Raw genomic sequence first — 20,538 nt, 5'->3', positions numbered from 1 at the left:
CAATTGACTCTGCAAATGGCATGATTAAATATTATATAAACTGGTCAGTAGAAAAATACTTAAATCAATGCAACAGTGCATTTTTAATGAAAATGTTTAGTGATCTGGTTCAAAATTGTATTTCTATGTAATCTCAATTGTCTGTTTAATTTTGCCTAAAATAAATGTTTTTAAATAAATTGCATTGTAGAACATACTATTCATTCAGTAAATTACACAGAACTCAGAGTTGGGAAAGTCACATAAACACCATCACAATAAGCCAAGAATTGCATGGCAGGGGACCCAGTACTTCAAAGTCTTACACATGTGCTTAGCTTTACACGTTGTGGCAGATCCTCAGCAGGTGTAAATTGTTGTAAGTTACTCTTACTTATTGGAATGTGATCTCCTCTTCATGGGTTAGAGAAAGTTTCCAATAATAAGAGATCTCTCATGTTCCATACATTCTGATATTTCATACAGGTAAGTTGAAATATGCTCTGTTCCCCCAAATTGCAAATCTTGTTTTCATTCTTTGCCTGTCACCAAATAATACGATCCTTATCTTATTTAAATTGTCATCGTGCCATGGACTTCATTGTAGCTATGACCTATGAATTCAATGAAGTAGGCTTGCTACTGCAGGTGGTAAAGCTGGTCATGAAGAAAGGTCACTCAGGCTGTCATTCTGATGAGTACTGTCATTTCATAAGTACTGACCAATCAAAAATAATCTAACCTCTCTTTTTTTAATCCTCATAAAACATTACTCGGCACTTTGATTCTTTACTGGAATTATAATTTATTCATGCTCTTTTAAATCTGGAAATATTGAAACTAATTGCAAGCCTTCCACTGGCAGAAATTGACTTCAGATGGAACTCTGCACATGGAGGGTTTACGGCAGTGGACTCTTCAAGTGCTAATAAGGAAAGGGTATGTTTAATAATCTCCATCAAGTTTGGAAATGTGAACACACCTGTTGTTCTTTCCCACAAGCCAGGTGCATTTGCTCCTTTCTATCAATGTTCTAAAAGTGTTTATTCTTAATTTCAATCTGTCAAAACAACATATAAGTGCACATTTCAGATACTGTAGATTCACATTGTGCAGCATGGTCGCTCGGTGATTGATCCTGTCCTATTGAAGTCAATGGGAAATTTACCACTGACTTTAATGGGAGCAGGATCATGCCTTTGGAACTTGTTGTTTATCAACTGCCAAAAGTACTTCCAGTTTGTCATTTTTTTTTCTTTAAAAGCATGCTCCATTTTCCAATGCTTCGGGATCTCTGCTGGTCTTTTTAGAAGAGATGGCGTGTTGTCAAGAACTCAGAGCAGGTGACTGTGAGAATGGGAGGCTTTGTGTCCTAATTTCAGGCTCTGCTACTATATCACTGAATGACCTTGGGGAATTCACCGAGCCTTAGCCTGCTGAGCTCTAAAATGGGATTATCAACATTTACCCACCTCACACTTGGATAGTTTGTGTTTTGGATCCAGAAGTCTGTGCTATATCGAGCATAAAAGAACAAACTGCAACAGCTAGGAGCCGCCGGACTGGTCTGCTCTTTTCCTTCTTTCTCTTAAATGTCTTTTTTTTTTCCTGCTGTTTCTCTGGAATGCTGGTATTGACTAACAGCTGTGACTAACCCTTTTCCTCCAGGTGCATTACAGTAACTCCTCACTTAAAGTCGTCCCAGTTAACATTGTTTCGTTATTAAGTTGTTGATCTATTAGATAACATACTCATGTAAAGTCATGCAATGTTCCATTATAAGGTTGTTTGCCTTGCCCATTCCAGCCGGAGAGTTGGGTCAGGAAGTGGGAGCTTTCCCTGTTCCGCCCACCTGGCGTTCCAGCTAGGGAGCAGGGTCAGCGCACGGGGGCTTATCCCACTCAGCCCGCCCGACATTCCAGCCGAGGAGTGAGCAAGACCCTGACCTCCTTCCTCAACAGGAGCACCGGACAGGCAGAGTGGGCCCTGCCTGAACCAAGCTTCACAATCATCCTTGGAGAGTACAGTATTAAATAGTTTGTTTAAAATTATTTAAAACTTACACTGTATATGTATATAATATCTTTTGTCTAGTGAAAAAAATTTCCCTGGAAGCTAACCTCACCCCCCCCCATTTATATTAATTCTTATGGAGAAATTATGTTCACTTGACATCATTTTGCATAAAGTAGCATTTTTCAGGAACGTAACTACAACATTAAGCAAGGAGTTACTGTATTATATTCTAATTCCATCTGTCAGCTGATTGAATGCCGGGCTAATGTACCTTCCTGAGTTATGCCAACACTGGAAATAAGATTCTGAACTTTATATTTCTGCAGCATGGAAATTTTCTCTCTGATGACCAGGTTGATCTCACTGAACTTGCCTAACTCACTTTCCGAGGTTCCCATATGTCTTAGCAAAGGTAAACTTTACTAGCTAACTGATCTGCCCTTTTCCTCTTTCTCTTGTTCAGGATCTTTCGATTTTCTGATGAATTATCAGAGTGATATTATAGGCTATTCTCAGTTGTAACCCTCTCCCTCTGCTGCAGTTCTTGCTAGTCTGGTTGGTCTGCACGTTGTCTTGTTTTATCCTTCCAAGGCCCAAAGGAAATTTGCCACGGCCAAAATAGCTGTCTCGAGCACCTGAACTACTTCCAAAGACTGGTTCTTTCCTGCAGTGAAGCCTTTTTGGCTTCATTTCTGGGGGAAAAAGTGCCTGGAGTCTTCTCATGCTTGCAGAAGTAAGCATGATTCTGTAATCCCTATGGTGATTGTAATTGCCAAGAAATGGAGTTTGCTCTCAAAAGTTTATTATAATTATTTTTCACTTCGTTGTCTCAACTCTGCAGTCTGTAGTTCCTGCAGAGTGGGTTCTATTTCACAAAAGAAGTCTCTGCTGCACATGGAAAGAGTACTCTGCCTAAGACATCTCTAACCAAACAGGAAAGGGCCTCATCTTCATGATAGCCTATCAACTATTAAGAAAACTAGTCTTAAAGTACAGGAAGACATTTTAGTACTCTTCCAGCCTTTATATTAGCCAGAATTGGCACCAGCCAATCAATCTGCTTCATTTCTTTGATATTTCATGCTTGTTATAGCCAGTAAGACAGTGAAAGCTTTTCTAAAAAAAACAAACAAACAAACAAAATCCAGGAAGGATGTTTCAGAGGACTTACATTTTGAAAATCCATCTAAATAGCTGTCCAGGCATTTTAAAATTCAACCAAGGATGTCTGTTTCCAATAAGTCATGTCCTATAAATGTAACCCTTCTGTAGGTGAAGCCAGCAGCAACAAGGGCCAGTTTCAGTATCTAGGGGTTCCTTTTCAACAATATAACACAAAACTGGCTTGAGCCCCCACCCAGTGACCTGGGACAATTACACATCACCACCTGGGCACCTCTAAGGAGGCAATTAACTCAGCATTAATTTGGGAAAACACTGCAGCTAGGGCCCATAAACACAAACCATGAGCAAAAGACCCACCCCCAAGTAAGTTGGGCAGTGTCCTTTTCCCCTCAGGGTCTTAAGTCCAGCAACCCAAAAGTCCCTTTAACGTGCCTGTCCCTTCTCTGTACCCCACTCACAGTTGCTGTCTTTGGCCAGTTCAGCCCCAGAGTTCAGAGGTTCATCCACAGAGTTTGGGGTCGGGGGAAGGAGGCACCTCACACTCTGCACTGCTCAGGCACTCACTTGTCGTCCCAATGGCCAATTGCCACGCCTCTGCAGGGCTCTGCTCTGTCCCTCTCCACCAGCTTCTCTGCTGGCTGGTTTCCACACCTCTCCACCAGCCTCCCTGCTCACTACACCTCTCCAGCAGCCATCTGGCTAGCCGCTTGCCACGCTTCTCCACCAGCTGCCCGATCGCTAAGATGTCTTCAGGGTCCCACACACACTTAACACAGCCCTCAGTGATTTTAGCTGTTAGTGGGGGAGCCTCATTGCTGATGCACACTAGGCAATCTCTTGCAATAGAGACACTGTCCCAAAGTAGGTCTAATACATAAACCTAGGTATCAGTGATTTCAGCTCTGCAGTGTGTAACAACACTCTCAACTGAGTCTAAATTAGCTCTTTTATTATACCATAGCGAGAGAAAAGATCAACTGGTGTCTAGGACCCTTAAACCGGGCCCACACCACCAGGTACAAGTACCTGCCCCCACCCTCTCTCAACTCACTGGGTTTTGGAACCCATGCCCCCTGTGTAGCGAGTGCTGTTCAGTTGAGGGTGAGTCCCTCCATCAGAGTATGCCAGGTACAGTTCTGCTGTCCTCGGTTCACCCAAGAAGGATAGCAACCCTTTATTACTTCTGCCTAAACAACAAGGAGACTGGGGATCCCACACCAGCCACAAATGATCATTTGGGCAAGCAGCCCATTATGATGAACACCTAGGCAGGGTGGATGTGTCCATGCAAACGAGATCAGCTTCTGAAGTCTTTTTTCACAGCTCATGACTAGATGTCAGAGGAGGGCTCATCCAGACTCTGCTTACATAAAGTTCAGCCAAAGGAAGCACACAGAGAGTTCTGGATATTGTTTTCCTTTATAATTCCCTTTTAAGATAAATAAACCTATTCCTTTTGATGAGAGGTAAAGACTTTTATGATACATTATGTTAATACATGAATGTTAATTAAATATGAATCAGATTAGCCATTATTTAATTTTGTCCTTATGGAGGTATACAACAACTTTTGTCAAATGCTAGTGCCATTGCAACTGTGATCTATAATTCACAAGAAAAATTCTTTAGTCTGTACACCAGCAGACTTATTTTATGTCACATCTTACTAAAAATACTTGTATATACAAATATTTTTATTGGACTCAAAATGGTCTCTGGACCTAGAAACACTTCTTTACCAGCTCATAACAGCAAACTTAATGACAATCACAAAAATTGAGTGTGATGGGTTGAAGGTTTATGAACATGTGGAGTTGTAATTTACCTTTTGTTGTTTGTAACACAACCACAACTTCATGAAGAAGTTTCTTGACAAAAAAATCTTGGTTTTGTCTTGACACTGCAGGTTTTTATGTAGTTGGTGTAAACAACATAACAAGAGGACAAGTTCAGTCTCTAACAAGATGGATTTTGACATTTATCTCATATGAACAGATAGGACCAGTCTGTGGAATAGTGAGATTTCTAAGTTGTTGTGAGGATTTTGTCAGTTTTGTCAATCATTTTCTGCCTCACACAGTAGCCAGAATGATGGTTTGGCATTCATGCTAATTTTCTTTAGTCTGGATTTCTCCCCTCAATTTAGTAAAGCCTGCCTCTGCACAGGTAGAAAGTAGCTCAAAAACAGAAAGAAGTTAAGAGCGAAATAATTAAGTTGTCGTCTACTGGCAAGATCATGCAACCCAGGGAAAAATTAGTAGGTACTCTGTACCTACTGGCAGCCAAGTTCCCCTCACCCCCCACCCACTGAAGGAAGTAGCTGGACAGTTGACTGCAGTTCCCCTGGAAGGGGATAGAGGGCTGTGTCACTGAAGAGGACACCATGGTCCTGGGAGTGACGTGGGTACCAGAGCAGAAGTCATGCTATTGAGGCACCAGAAGAGGGCACAGAGCTAATTCCCAAGACAGCCAGCAGGAGGCGTCACGATGGTGAGTCGCACTCCATCACAGTTAGGATGAAACTTTCTATTAGGATGGGTTGCACCATAAAATGTTTGCTGCTGGGTTTCTCACAGTTTCCTCCCAGGTATTTTCTACTAGTTGCTATCAGGAACAGAGTAATGGACTTGATGGTCTGATCTGCTGTGGCAACTCCTATGTTTCTAGAGTAGAACACAGTATTCAATTAACATCAATTGTTGGTCCAATACATTACATCTTAGAAGACCAACTGGGAATACTGAACATAACCAGAGCTGCCTTACACTGTTTCCCAACTACCACCACCAAAAGGAGATCATGGACTGGGAGCCTGGAGGTTTTCTCACTTATAAAAATTGTGGCTTGAAACAAATCACTTTATTTTCTGCTTCAGTTTTCTCAGCTCTAAAATGGGGATAATACTTGGATGTCTACCTGATGGTGTGTTATAAGGATTAATTTATGGGGCCTCTTTATGATATTAGACACTGAACATGCACAGAGAGAAAATATGATCCTTCCCCCTTGGGGCTTGCAATCTGATTCATTGTTGTGTTATCCTGTTGACACTGATGTAACACTTTGATGGACTGAACCAGTGTAAAACTAGAGTAATGTAGTGGTGAATCAGGTTCAATGATTTATAAGCCCTTTAAACATGTAAAGTACCATTTAACTGCTAAAATATTATTATTGAAAAGTCAGGAATATGTGGGCAGGAACCTGAATAAATTGCTCCTGGGCAGTACAAAAAACAAGTCAACGGAACCACTACAACCACATGAGTTATATAAAATATGAATGTGCTTAAACTTAAGAAAACAAAAATATTTCACCAGATCCAGTATCCCCCAGACCTGTGCAATGTAGAATGCCAAAGAAAATGAAAAATCCCATTAGACACACTGGGCAAATCTCAGACCCAGTGAAACTTAACTGATGTGAATGGGTTGATATCAGGGATAAATTGGAACCACAGTGCATTGCAAAATGTATAAGAGAAGATAAATCCCATAGTTCAACATTGGTGGCATAATCAGCACAGCTTTTTTAGGAGGAGCTCTCCCATAAATAGATATAAAAGAATATTAACTGCATTTACAACTCTAGCAATCCTATTCTAAAATACAAATAGTGAGATCATTCAATATATACTCTTAGTGCAGTGATTTGGGCTCTTGGCCTGCTCCTAGAACAAGGAGGTATACAATGTATTTTTTTTTATTTTGTGATAGACCAGGATGACAGCAGGGTTACCAGAGCAATCATATGGGAGAGACAGAAAACAAGACAGCACAAGCTAACGTGAATGAGGTTTCAGCAAGGATCACGTTCATGCAAATGGCAGAAGTCTCCAGGAGCCACAGAACGACTTAGATAGCAGCTGTAGATTTTTCTGTTATTAACACAGAGGGAAGATATGCCCGTGAGCTTCTATGAATCTTTAGGAAAACTACCAAACAACCTATCACAGAGCTGCTGATAGGCTCCTGTTTCAGAAAGTCTTCACTGGACAAAATGAATACGTGCATACATCCAAGATAATATTCACCCAGCAACCAATCTGTTAAGACTAGAATTTTGAAGAGGAAGGCCATGTTTTGTAGCTATCCGCAAACTGCTACAGCATAAAGATTCAGCTCTCCTAAGGTGCTGAGAACCTCCAACCTAGTTAGGGGGAATTGAGGGTGTTCAGAATAGGAGATGCTTCACGAGATTGCTCCAAAAAGAAACAAATAACTGCATAGTAAACTTGTAAGAATGCCAGGTCCACCATGATGGATCTCGTAGGCTGATGCAAACAACTTCAGACCATATGCAATCCATGCAGAAAGTGACCCCACTCCAACTGCAAGTTATTACAAATGTGTTAAGTCATCATTCCTCAATTTACATCTAGATCAAACTCACAAAAAAGGAGTCTGAGCCTGATTTATAGACAAGGAATCTTGGCTAATAAAAAAACAAAACCTATTTCCCCGTTCACTTTCCTATTGTATTAGAGATTTTCAGTGACTTCAGATGTCAAGCATCTGATGCCATTTTTTATGGATAAACACAGGCAGGTAGGTGGCTGGTTTTCTTACGTGCATTCATCTCTAATTACCAAATATCCAGAACAATTATGTGACATTAGCCCTTGATCGTAACGATAGACACAGAGAGAGCAACATGGCGCTTCGCTATCAAAACTAAGCCCAAACTTTCAAACCGAAAAGGAATCTTTCAATCAATGCAGTCAGTCTGCAAAACAACTGGTCCACATATTGTAGGTCATTAATTAAAAGTAAGGAAGAGTTTTAAATAAGGTTGCACAAAACACATCCCATAGTCTATGGACTTGAACAGCTCTATGCTTTTTCATAATATTTATTTAAATTTTAAATAGTGATTGCAAATGTACTCTCTTATTACATCGAACAAGTACTTGAAACATTTTGTGTGGATTTCTAAATGCCTAAAGATAAAAGCATGGTAACTAAAAAAAAAAAAAAAAAAAAGCTGAAATCCAGTCTTTTATTGGGATCATAGTTCCCACATTTGTGTCTAAGGTTAAACAAATCTGCCAAAGAAATGATATAAAAAACATTGTGATTTCCCTTACAAAAAAGATGTGCGCAGGCTGCAGCTATGAGATTGCCCGTTAGCAATCCATCATCACACTTACAATTTACAGCACCGTACAGTCTAGCACATATAATTATCTGAGTCCTGATTAGAATATTAGATGTCTTGTCAAGTGAGTGGGTATAGAGGAAATTAAAAGTTGTGTTCTGAAGTACGTAAATTTCATCTAATATTCAGAATGTTCGCATGTTGCATTTGCTTTGCACTGCCATAAGGGCCAACAAGGAAGTGCAGGGCATTGAAAAATCAGGCTCCAAATGTTCTTAAGGCTAACTAGGGATGAATCATGGCATTTGAGGTTTTGCAAATTTCAGAAATTGTATTCTACATTAGAGATATGTGTCAAGATACTAGACGTAAGTAAATTCAACACCCAGCTTTGTCCTCTGTCTTCAGTGCCTGAAGCTTGCCTCTTCAGCATATTTCAGGGATTTGGCTGTGTGATACTGTTGCTACCTGTATTAACTGATTATTACCTGTTGTTTCCAGATGTGAGGCAGGGAGACAGCTCAGGCAGCAGGTGAGAGATGGAGAGGACTAGATTGCCCCATTGAAATCAGTGGAGTTACCTTCCCGTAAAAATGACATCTAGTGAGACCAGAATCAAGTCCACAATCTTAATCCATTTCGGTCAATATGTACCCAAAAGAACATTCAAAGTAACTTAATCTCTTCAAAGTGTCATAGTTTGTTTTATTTTTTAGAAACAAAGAGATCATTTTATAAAAGAAAAGGTCCATTTTTTTCAGAATAGATTCATGAGCCAAAATATCTTCTTATATAATAATAAAAATAATGCCTAATTGTTACTGTGTGTTCAGAAATACCCAAACACCAGTTTAATCAGAAGATGTTCTAGTTATTAGCATAATTTCATTCATAAAATTATGGCGACTAGAGAACAGTTACCAATTATTATCAATATTCTGTTGCAGTAAATTATCATATATAATACATATGAATGTAAAATCTATTCCTCTGTCTACTATTTGATTTCTTATTGAGTTTTGACCTTTCACTATTTTCAGTTGTTCAGTATTTGGTCAAATATTTCAATTGGCTAATTGCATCAATTGTTTGGGTTCCTTTTCACGCTTGATTCATGACAGTCCTACTGTTTAGGATTTTGCAATACCAGCTATCAGCAACAGAGATTATGAGAAATCAGCTATAACACTTTGTTCCATGCTAACAGGCCTCTCGGTAAAATAACATAAATTTGGGGCTAAAACTGAGCCATTAACATCATTTTGAGGATGGCAGTTTTTGAAACAATGTAAACCATTGTCATCTCTGAACTTAAACTGCATTTTTCATGTCAATGATTGTTTCACTGCAAGTGTGTGTCTATATTGGCCTGATCAATATGCATATTCAAGTCAACAGAAAGACTCCCATTAACTTCAATGGGTGCTGAAGAAGGCCCTAAGGCCAGATTTTTTTCTTTTTTGTTTAATGCTACATTGTAGTCCACTTTCAGGAAGAGGAAACTTTTGCTGCCCAGCAAAGCATTTGAGCAAGTTCTCAGCATTAGGCATATGAGTAGTTCCATTGAGGCTAATAAGACTATTCATGTGATTAATGTTAAACATTTTATTACCTGCATGCTGGATTAGGGCCTAAGAATATACAGCTGCTTCAGGATTACTATCCTGATTACAGATAATGTGTGATATTGTAATTCTAGGTCACTGCATTATGCTGGATTTAATAGTTAATTATGGCCAAGCTACAGTGGTTATTTTGCTTCTGTACACACAAGAGCGTAGCAACATGTCAATATTATTTCAGCCTGATTCATGCACTTTTAAAAATGCTAATCTGTGACCATTTTTAGCATGAACATCACTTTATTATGAAATACTGTATTGTTCTGCAAGCCTGAAACTTTTTTGGTAATGGAACATGGAATTTCTTGTTATACATATTCTGGCAACACATTAAATGATAAGATGTTTTAATGGTTAATTAAGCACAAAAAATAGCACACATTATAGTTCAATTGGGTTTGCTGAGAGAGTGCCAAGATTGATTTAAATGTGACACTAATTTTTCCCTTAGACTATCCTCTATACAGGTATGAATCTATAAAAACATGGTGTGCTTCTCTGATAGTGGTTAGCAGAACAGATTTCTAATTCCCTGCCCCACATATGGATATCTCTATCATCATACCTTGACAGCAGGTTCTTAGTTAAATTCAGCTCCTATGTTCCCCTGTGCAATGAGGATCTGAAAAGAATAAAGAATAATAAAGAATAATAAAGAAACAACATGTGCATTGGTATATATTAAAGATATGTACAGTTTAGAGAATTCACTATTCAAATAGTTGATACAAAGATTTTCCTAGGGTGAGTATCATAGGAAAATAAATAGTCATTAAAACATCTTATTAAATTCCAGCTCTTGGTACTGATCCTGGAAACACTTATATACTTATCTTTAAGCATGAGTAGTCCCATAGATGTCAATCTAATCAGGTACATAAATGTTTTCAGGATCAGAGGTTAACATCCCAATGACTCATATGGCTTGAAATGCTGCATTTCATCCATAGTTTGACTGCAATCTATACATTTACCATGGCAATTTCTTTCTTAGCTTATAGAACAGCCCAGACTATAAACTTTGCTTTGGGGATATTAAGAAGGCAGTAACAATATCTCATAACACTTGGATTATATGTCTTTGATTTCTCATTAAAATGACTTCCTGTATAATTCCGGGGAGAAATTTAAGGAAATTATTACAATTTGAGAGTCTCCATAAATTAAATATGTCACTTTTGGTGCAGTTTCCAGTTTTCTCAGCATATTGCAGCATAATCAGTGCAATTACTTTAGCGTAACAGAAAGTGGTGTCTAAAATGGTATTACACTGTAAAGGGAGTTATTTAATAAAGTCCTATCCTGTAATAGTTCTGTGACCAAACCTTTAGAGTGGATGTGCTGATTATTCCACATTGTGACACAATGATGGGATACAACATAAAGAAGCAATCCCTTACCCAAGAAGCCCATTCCTTTGGGACTCCCTGATTCCTGCTCTCTCTCCCTGATACAAGGTTGCCCTTTTGGAGAGACCTTTTCTCCCAGCACATGTTTCAGTGTCTGGCCTTTAAATTTGGTAGCCTCAATCAGCTCTACTTCTAAAGTGAAGCCATTTGCCAGTGGCAGATACCTGCATCATCTTCCTCTCTTCTAGTTGGTGAGTTGTTCTTAACTCCTGCTGTGTTTGCCCTTTCTTATTCCTAATGGGATGGCACATTCTCAAGGACATGAAATGGCTGGGTTAAAAACAAACTTGTTTGGGGGTGGAGGTGGGGTCTTTCTGCTTCAAATAGGGTTTTAAATCTTCTTTGATTGCTTCATCAGTTTATCAGCTATCTAAACACCATAAACAAAACCACCACACGAAACTTAAAACAAAATCACAAAAGTCAATCAGGCCAAATGCATGGACGGACGTCCTCAAAGAAACCTGAGCTAAAGGAGAATCCAAAAGTTATCAGTCACCCATCAACAAAATGGGTTCAGTCTCCACTGGCATTGTACAAAGTATGGGAAAAAGATGGTGACAGATGAAAATAGCATGGAAGAAGGGAGGGAAATTAAAAAAACCTGTCAAGAATAAGCTATCCAAAAGAATTATGTTTTGGGAGGGAGGGTAATGACTCTGAATGCTTGACCAAGTAACGGCTGCTGTCAATCAACTTCTGGGTCAACTTGGGGAGAGAGAGCACATCTTCTCCAACTGACCAAAACATTTGGGGACCTGCCATGATTTTATATTTTATTGGTTATTTGTATTGTGCTAGCTATTAGAGTTTACAATCTTAAGTATAAAACAAGAGATGACAGGCTGAAATAGGACGACACTGTCAGTCTGTTAAGACGATGGGGAAACACAAGAAAATGTGATAGGCAGCAGTCTCAGTGTACGAGCACCCTAACAGCTGTCAAGTTTTTGTAAGTATCTTGACAGAGGAGAAATAGGCAAAGGAGCAACATGCTCTGTCTAAACTAGAAAAAATAGGTGGTGTTTTAAAACATGTTGGCACATTTTTAGGCCTAGCTGAACATCTAGTGCAGGCAGGATTTAATACTCTCTTAAATTTGTGTTAACTGGTTGTACTTAGCCCTAGGGATTCCATTAAAGAGGAACTACAGGCAGCTGATCTTCAATTATTACTGCTTTTGTGTATTACTGTAGTGCCAAGGGACTCCAAGGCAGAGATCGGGACCCCATTCTGTTAGGCACTGTGCAAACAAGTAAGAGGCAGTCTTGGTTCCAAAGACCTTACATTCTAAACAGACAAGCCAGACAAAGGGTAGGAAGGGAAACAGGGGAAATGACTTTTTTGTGCTCATACACCAGGTCAGGGGGTAAAACTGGTCTCCTGAGTCCATATCTGTCGCACCAGGCTGCCTTCAAATTTAAATGTTGCCTCCTCTTTGAGGTACTCTCTTGTCCTATGTTATGGCTGGGAAAGTAACTGCAAGCAAATCACCTTGGATTGGACAGACATAAGGAGGCACCTGACATTCAACAAAGCCAATAGTCTCAAACATGCTTTATTCTCCTAAATCCATAATGAAGCACCTGGATATGTGAGCTGATCATTTGAGAGTACTCAGCACCTGAATATGGAGATAGGTGCACAATTTTAGGCATCCACATTAGAAAATGTTTTCCTAAATGCATAAGAACAAATCCATGTACAAGCAGAGGTAAAGGTGAAACACTGCTTGTAGTTGCCATTAAGGTGGATATGGAAGTCCCACTCACAGCAGAGCAAAGCTGAGGCACGAGCTATGTTTTTCAGAGGTCAGAATTTAGCTTTTTATTGGTTCCAGTTCTGATGCTATACATTTAAAATTACTGATGGCTCAAGATGCCTTACCTATTATTTTTTCTTGGCTGGTGGAATTACTTCACAGGAGACCATCAGCATCATTTTGATTTCACTGTTTTTGTATGTAGCCAGGGTCAGATTTAGGGGCAGGCGACCCAGTTGACCATCTGGGGTGTCAGGCTTGGGGTGTGGGCACCCGGATCAAGGTGCTGTAGAAAAAATACGGTATTCAAAAGTTTAACAAATAGAGTTGGGAGCGGAGGAGCACCGAAGATGCTCCTCGCCTGAGGCACCATTCGGTCTAGGGCCAGCCCTGTAAGTAGCAATAGGTCCAACAAACCTTTGAAAACTGCAGCCTAGTTTTTCTCCTAACAAACATCCGAAGCACAGAATAACAAGTACCTTGATAGCACAATATGCTCAATGTTTATAGGGAAGGTTTGCACAAGGCTAGGATTGTCCCATCTGTACTAGATAGATCTGTCACTAGTTAATAAACTACAGTCTTAAAATGACAGTATGGTTAAGATTTCCTCACAGAACCGCTATTCAATTTTTCAAGGCTCTGACTAGAGGATTTTGAACTAATACTGTGTATCTTGGACTTCTGAGGATAGATATGGTATAATCCTCACATAAGCCTCTAGCCAGCTTCTCTCCCTTCAGTTTATTATCAAAATGAAAAGATAAAGATAAGAATAATTGTGAGTTTAACAACTGCTGGGGTAGCATATATTTAAATGAAAACTGGAAAATCTGTTTATTTCACATGGCCGGGAAATAAGCCAAAATATACACTTAATGTTTCATACACTTGAAGTGTGGATTGTTATAATTATAGCCTTAAACAAAAGTGGTCAAGCAATGCAAAGTCATGGAGATTGAAGAAATATTTGGCTGTTCCAGCACCCTTCATTCCTGCATGTTTAAATTATCCATTTATGCAGACCATTCCCTCAGTTCTTTCCCCCTCTTTATAAATCATTCCTCTTCCCTTGGCCTCCTTGCACTTTTAAGGAAGTGTCCTGTTTTTAGATGCCTTGTGCATATCTTCCTTTAACCAAGCTTGTTTTCAGAACTGTATATATACTGATTAGGAAGTACATGGTGAACCAGTTAACATACAAGTTTGGTAAATATTTAGAGTGACCAGATGTCCCATTTGTAAAGGGACAGTCCCGTTTTTGGGACTTTTTCTTATATAGGTGCCTATTACCCCCCACCCGCCCATCTCATTTTTTCACAGTTGCTATCTAGTAACCCTAGATATTTAACCTCTACAGTTCTTTGTATGCAGGTCTGTGAAAATACATAGGGACTTCAATAGTGCATTTGAAAAATTATAACTGGTGGGGGGCGTTTGTCTGGCTCCTTTGCTCCTATATAGGTTGGAGGGAGGATCCTTTACCCTTTAAACCTACTGCCACATGTGTGGCTGTTATAGGCGGTAGGGGTACAGTTACTACTTTCCTGGTTTGGACAGTCTTTTATTCCTTACTCTCATGAGAGGGAAGACCCTGGCCGTGACTAATCTCTTGCTGCAGGCTGATTCTGTGTTATGTTCCATATCTGTAGTACTTGACTGCCGCCTTCAACACCATTGACCAGAAGCCTCTTGGAATGTTTAGAGCAGATGGTGGGGCTGTCTGGAAGTACTTTTTATCACATCTTACAGATCAGTGCCAATTCATTATTTACATAACTCTAAAAATAGCTGCAGCATGCTCTAACACAGGGAAAACTCACCAAAGCATTTAAAGGAAATCATATTTCATTTCATTACTATGTAAAGTTGTGTCAGGACCTGAGATGTTTCAAAATACCATTAGTCTTATTGATGAATATTCACTCAGAATAAGTTCTAAAGTAACTTCTTCATGGCCCAACTTTTAAACTCCATTTTTCCTCTCCCCATGATACTTCTAAAATGGTTCTTTATTTGTTGACAGAAAAGTGTCTCCAGGGACTTTTGTTGTGTGACTCAGAGTCACTCTGTTTTTTTGATGAAGGGAAGCTATGCACCTAACAGGTATCACTAGTGCCTGGATGCATTATGCAATGTGATGGCTAAATACTTAAATGCACCTGAGCTCCATGCACTGCCCCTGAGGAGGGTAGAAATCTAGGTAGCTTTCAGCCACCTACGTACACGCCCACTCACACAAACTTATGTTGGCAGCTGCTGGAAGCTGATTCAACCCCTGGTGCAAGTTAGGGAAACACACCTGCTGGAATAGCCTCTCCACATCCGGGCACAACCAGCTGGGGGAAGGGAGGGGTAGGAGCAAGAGCCATAGAGCCACCTTGCTGGCACATAAATGCTACCATGCAGCCTTTGCCCTGCCAGTAGCACTCAAGAGCCCTGATTGGTCTCCTCAGCACCTGAAGCTATGTTGTTATTGCCCCATGGGAAGCAGAGGTGAAAAGGTCTCTACTAGGCCCTCTGCCATCCTGAGCAGTCACCCAGAAGCAGCCATGATGTATCACTAAATCTGCTGCCTTATATCTTGCAATCCTTTCTTTACAAGTGATTATAACATTTATACGATCTGTGGTTAAAATGGCATAATGAAGGTAATGGAATGTTGAGGGTCGTCAGAGGAAAGGACAGGCTTTCACTACCTGATGCAATACCATGATTTCACCTGGGAATGTCACCATTTTTCAAATGCCAGTTAAAAATTACATGAGATAAAACACTTCAAATTCAACTGCTCCAATTAGTGGCTAGCCCATCACCTAATCAGAACTAGGAAAATGACGTTATGTATTAATAGCTTAACAAGGGAAAACGTAACCTGGGATAATACTTGTACTGGTATTGTGACTGGGAAAATGATGTGAACAACCAGCTGGGCCACTTGGATAGAGAGCCCTATACAAGTTTACTGTGATTTTATCATCAACTTCCTAGACCTTGACAGCCCAGCATCATCTTTATCTATAGTAGTAATTCTAAAACCAAGGGCAACTTCTGCCTTTGGATACACAGGCACATCTCCTATTAAAATGAACCCTGTGCATTGGGTGCAGCCACAGATGTTAAAAGTTAATAGCAAACATTTTAGTATTACTTGCCCAAAGAAATGTGATCACAAATTGGAAGGATTCTTCTATTTTACAGTGGGGGTTTTGTAAAACCAGTTTAATATATAACTATTAAAAACCAGCAACTAAAACAACAGGGCTACATATAATCTTTTAATCTTTTCTTTTCTTTGGATTGAACTTGGAAAACCCCTATAAAACTTAATAGAAATATCCGAAGAATACTATCCCTTTAACAATGGTTCCTTCAATATTGCCTATGTTTGTTAAAAAAATCCTCCCTTTCCCTTAATAACTTATTTTCTGTTTCGTGAAAATGTGTGCACGTGTTCTTTGGTGCGTGTGCGTCAGTTGTTCTTGCAACTGCTATAGTACAATACTACAGTATAGCAAAATACTATAATTAAAAAGCTGTGCTTTGTGAACTTAGCTATTTGCCATGTGGAATGATGTTAAGATCTTTTCTGTTTAAAGACATTACATAGTCTACATGCTGCCAACTGTTCTAAAACATAAACTCTAATCAAAACAATGGATAGTTTTGCTTAAAAATGGATGTCATTATATGCCCTAGGTTGTTTACTCTAATTTGAATCATTTGTTTTGTTTTATTGTTTCTTTGACTAGATTGATTCTTTATCTATCAATAATGACACATTTCCAGCAAAGCAGACCTTACATACAGTTCATGTTATTAATACCATCATGCCATGAACTTTTCAGATATTAATAAGCATTGGAAAAACAGAAAGAATTCTGCTTAGGTCAGTAACTATTTATTTATGTATAAGGAGGAAAAGCTTTGTGTCACTGGTAACCTGATTTTTTTATTTATTTTATTTTGAATGATCTGACCACAGGCTGAACTCTCCACTGCAAAGTGCTGTTTCCCCTTTTATTTGTTCCCTGATGTGAAGTGATATCATATTTCCATTGTTTCTGGAGAAGCTCAAGTTCAAGCTAAATTTCAACATGTCCTTGGCTTTGATCTAAGTCCAGAAGTATAGTTTTCAAGTCTCACACTGCTTTACTGTAAAATCAGCTGTCTCTTTCAAAGTAGTGACCAAAATACTAGATTTTACCACAATGAATTTTGGAGTCACTGGGACAAATTCATCCCTATTGCAACTCCACTGACTTAAATTGAGTCAAGCCAGGGATGAATTTCTCTGTCATGTCATTGTCAACTTTCACTCTTTCAGCTGCTTGGCAGAAAGAGACCTGATTTCATCCATGGTCATGAATGATCATGAAAGGTGTTCTGTCACTTCTACTTATTAGTATTGTTCTCTTATTTGTTATTTCTATACCACCATAGGTGTGCATAGTGCTTTATAGAGAACTATAAATACACAAGGGTCTCAAGTTACATCAGTTGAACACCAGTGTAATTTCATTGACTTCACAGTCACAAATCAGAATTAGGTACAAGACCTCTTCCCTAAAGAGATGCAACCTAAAGTCAACTTAGAGATGAAAGAATCTGACAACAGGATAGTGGGCGCAGCCCTCTTGGCATCTGAGGGAAAGAGATATGCAGTGTATAACTCAAATTTCGTGTTTAATAGAATGTCTGTTGGGATGAGCTATGTAACAATGGAGCATTAGAGATGATAGGCTGACTGAAAAGTGAGTTTTGAGGAGAGTGTGGTCATTTGGCTCATGACGACAGGGGAGAATGTTGAAAGCATGAGAAGGCGGTATGAAGATGAGGGCTGGAGAAGGAAGATATATGACATAATTAAGGAAACCCAGCAGTGCCACATGGTCCTACCTCTCAGTAGTACTCTAAGCGAGATGTTCCTTGAAATCACCCTGACATGTAATTCAATAAATAGCTCTAAATGCCATTGTGATGGAGCTGCAAAACAGATGACTACAACTCCTGGTCAGGTAAGAAAAGATATTGAACTAGGAAGTGGCCAGACTCTGTTTGGGGGTGAGAGCCACATAGCTGCAGGAAGATGGAGAGAAGCCTTAAGAACTGTGGAGAGAGCTGCATGTGGAATGGGCTGTGATTGCTGGACATCACAACTGAATTCAGGTCTATAGTGGACTTACAGGTGAGCAGCAGCAGCTGGGCAGCAGGGCCGGCGCTTCCATTTAGGCGACCTAGGTGGTCGCCTAGGGCACCAGGATTTGGAAGGGCGGCAGACTGCTCTGATGGACCTCCCGCAGGCATCCCTGCAGACGGTCTGCTGATCCCGCGGCTCCAGTGGAGCATCTGCAGGCACGCCTGGGGCAGGTCCACCGAAGCCACGGGACCGGCAAGCTGGCCCTGTGCCTAGGGCACCAAAAACCCTGGTGCTGCTCCTGCTGGGCAGGGAACCAGTGCAAAGGAGACCCCATGAACAATGCTAACTGAGACTGGCCTGGAAACCTGCAAGTTCCTATTTGCTTTAATGGAGAGAGACTAGACAGGCCACCCAAGCACTAGGCCTGAAGAGCCCTGACTCTCAAGTGGACTGCCCCTGGGGACCCAAACAGGAACTGCTATTGCTCACTTTGAACTGTAACTGTTTATTCTCTGTACTTACTGCATTGGCAACCCTACCCTTTCCTGCCAGCCGTAATAAAAACCTTTCCCTTGGCCTTGGCCAAGTGTCTGAGTGGTTATTTGGACCTGCAAGGGCTAGTACCTACAAGGCTTAGCTGCTAAAGCACCTACAGCCCTTGCCTCTGAGACACAGTATGCTGGGCACAGTACTGGCACCCTAGGAGTTTGCAGTAGAGAGTTACCCCATTATTACACCATATTGAAACCAAAAGCTCAGTAGGATTATATATGAATAATAAGTATGCTCTCAATTTTATTGATACACTGCTTTCCAGAGGGAGGGGGCCTATGGTGACTTTAAGCCGCTTTCATGGGTTTCTGTTCCTAGTCTGGTGTAATTTAAACAGCCCTGAGAGCCTAAGTTATGGCAGCTACCCTGGGCTGCTCTCTGGGCATTGTGAGAGCCCAGAATCTCCACAACACTGTGTTTTGTGTGGACCTAACCCCAATATACTGTCCCAATTGGAACCAGGGTTTTGAGGGCCTCTTCATGTGACTTCTGATCTTTTACAGAGCACAAAGTGGCCAGAGTGTGAGACTCTCACCTCATGTTACTAGTCAATGTTTAACTAGTAAGAGTAAGCTAGTTGTTTCTACATAAAGTTTGTAACTGTGCCTAAGTTCACCTAAAGGGTTGAGTTCCCTTACTGAATATGAAGTTTGAACTGGAGCCACAACTTCTTTCCATAATTTGGTGATACATAACGAATCTCTATAGGAAAAAGGCACATGGCAAAATTCTATAGGTTTTCAAAACAAATTCTGTAGCATCCTATAACAATTCTATAGGTTTCTGTTGGTTGATTTCCTAATAAATCCTATAGGATTTTTCCATAATGGTAGTGAGCTTCTAGAGAAGTTGTATAGCATTCTATATAGGCACATTTACAGAGACTACAGAACCTATAGAAAGGTTATCAACCATCATCTAGAATTATATTGCAGGAATATTTATTAATTAAACCAGGTACTTCAAGATATCTACAGGAAAAATATTTTCTGTTAAATCCTATGGACTTTTCCATAGGGGGGACTCCATTGGCCAGTTAAAGAACAGAGGCCTGTATGCCCCCCAATCTTCTTCTATCAGATGGATGCTGTTCACATCAACGGGCCTCAACAGGGACATGGGGAGAGAAGGAGAGAGAATGTGAAGCAGAGAAAAAAAAAGGCTTCGGGGTGCTGACATGACCTTGGTGAACTTCCTTAAGAAAAAAATGTATTACAGAATATGTATGTGTATGGTACTTCTGGATGTCTCTACTTCCAGGCTTCTCTTTCTTATGTGCCAAACATGTTTCTCTGTTTCTAGACCTACCTTCTTCATAAGAATATAATGTCCTACCTCGCTTTCTTCTCCTCCCGCCAGTACTCATTTCTGTCACTCCTTAAGGCCCTTTTAGCCTCACCTCCAGGTCTCCACATCCCTTCAATTCACCAGGCCGTCCGCTTTTTCTCAAAATCTATACCTTCCTGAAATATTATGGTAAAGGTATAGCAAGCAACAGTCCTATACTTTCTCTTCTCTTCACAAGGCTACCTTCTTATGCAGAGGAGAATAAGGTGACCCTCAGGCAAATACAGTCCTTGGTGGGTATTAGAAAAGTAGGACACTTATTCACAGTGGTGAATAAACTTGATGGCCAAATGTGAAAAATTCTGCAACAGCTTAAAGAATTCACTGGCCAGACAAACATCCTGGGTCATTACTTTGAATGGAACCAGCTGATATATTGCAGACCCCTAACTGTGCCAAATGAAAAATAATGCAACCATAGGTCATATTCTTTGCTGATGTAAATTGGCATTGCTTCATATAAAAACAACATTTGTACTCACAGTGTAC

The sequence above is a fragment of the Gopherus evgoodei genome, chromosome 11 (genome assembly GCF_007399415.2).
Source record: "Gopherus evgoodei ecotype Sinaloan lineage chromosome 11, rGopEvg1_v1.p, whole genome shotgun sequence".
Classification (NCBI taxonomy): domain Eukaryota; kingdom Metazoa; phylum Chordata; order Testudines; family Testudinidae; genus Gopherus; species Gopherus evgoodei.
The sequence above is the reverse complement of the archived record's forward strand: the minus strand, read 5'-3'. Positions refer to the sequence as shown.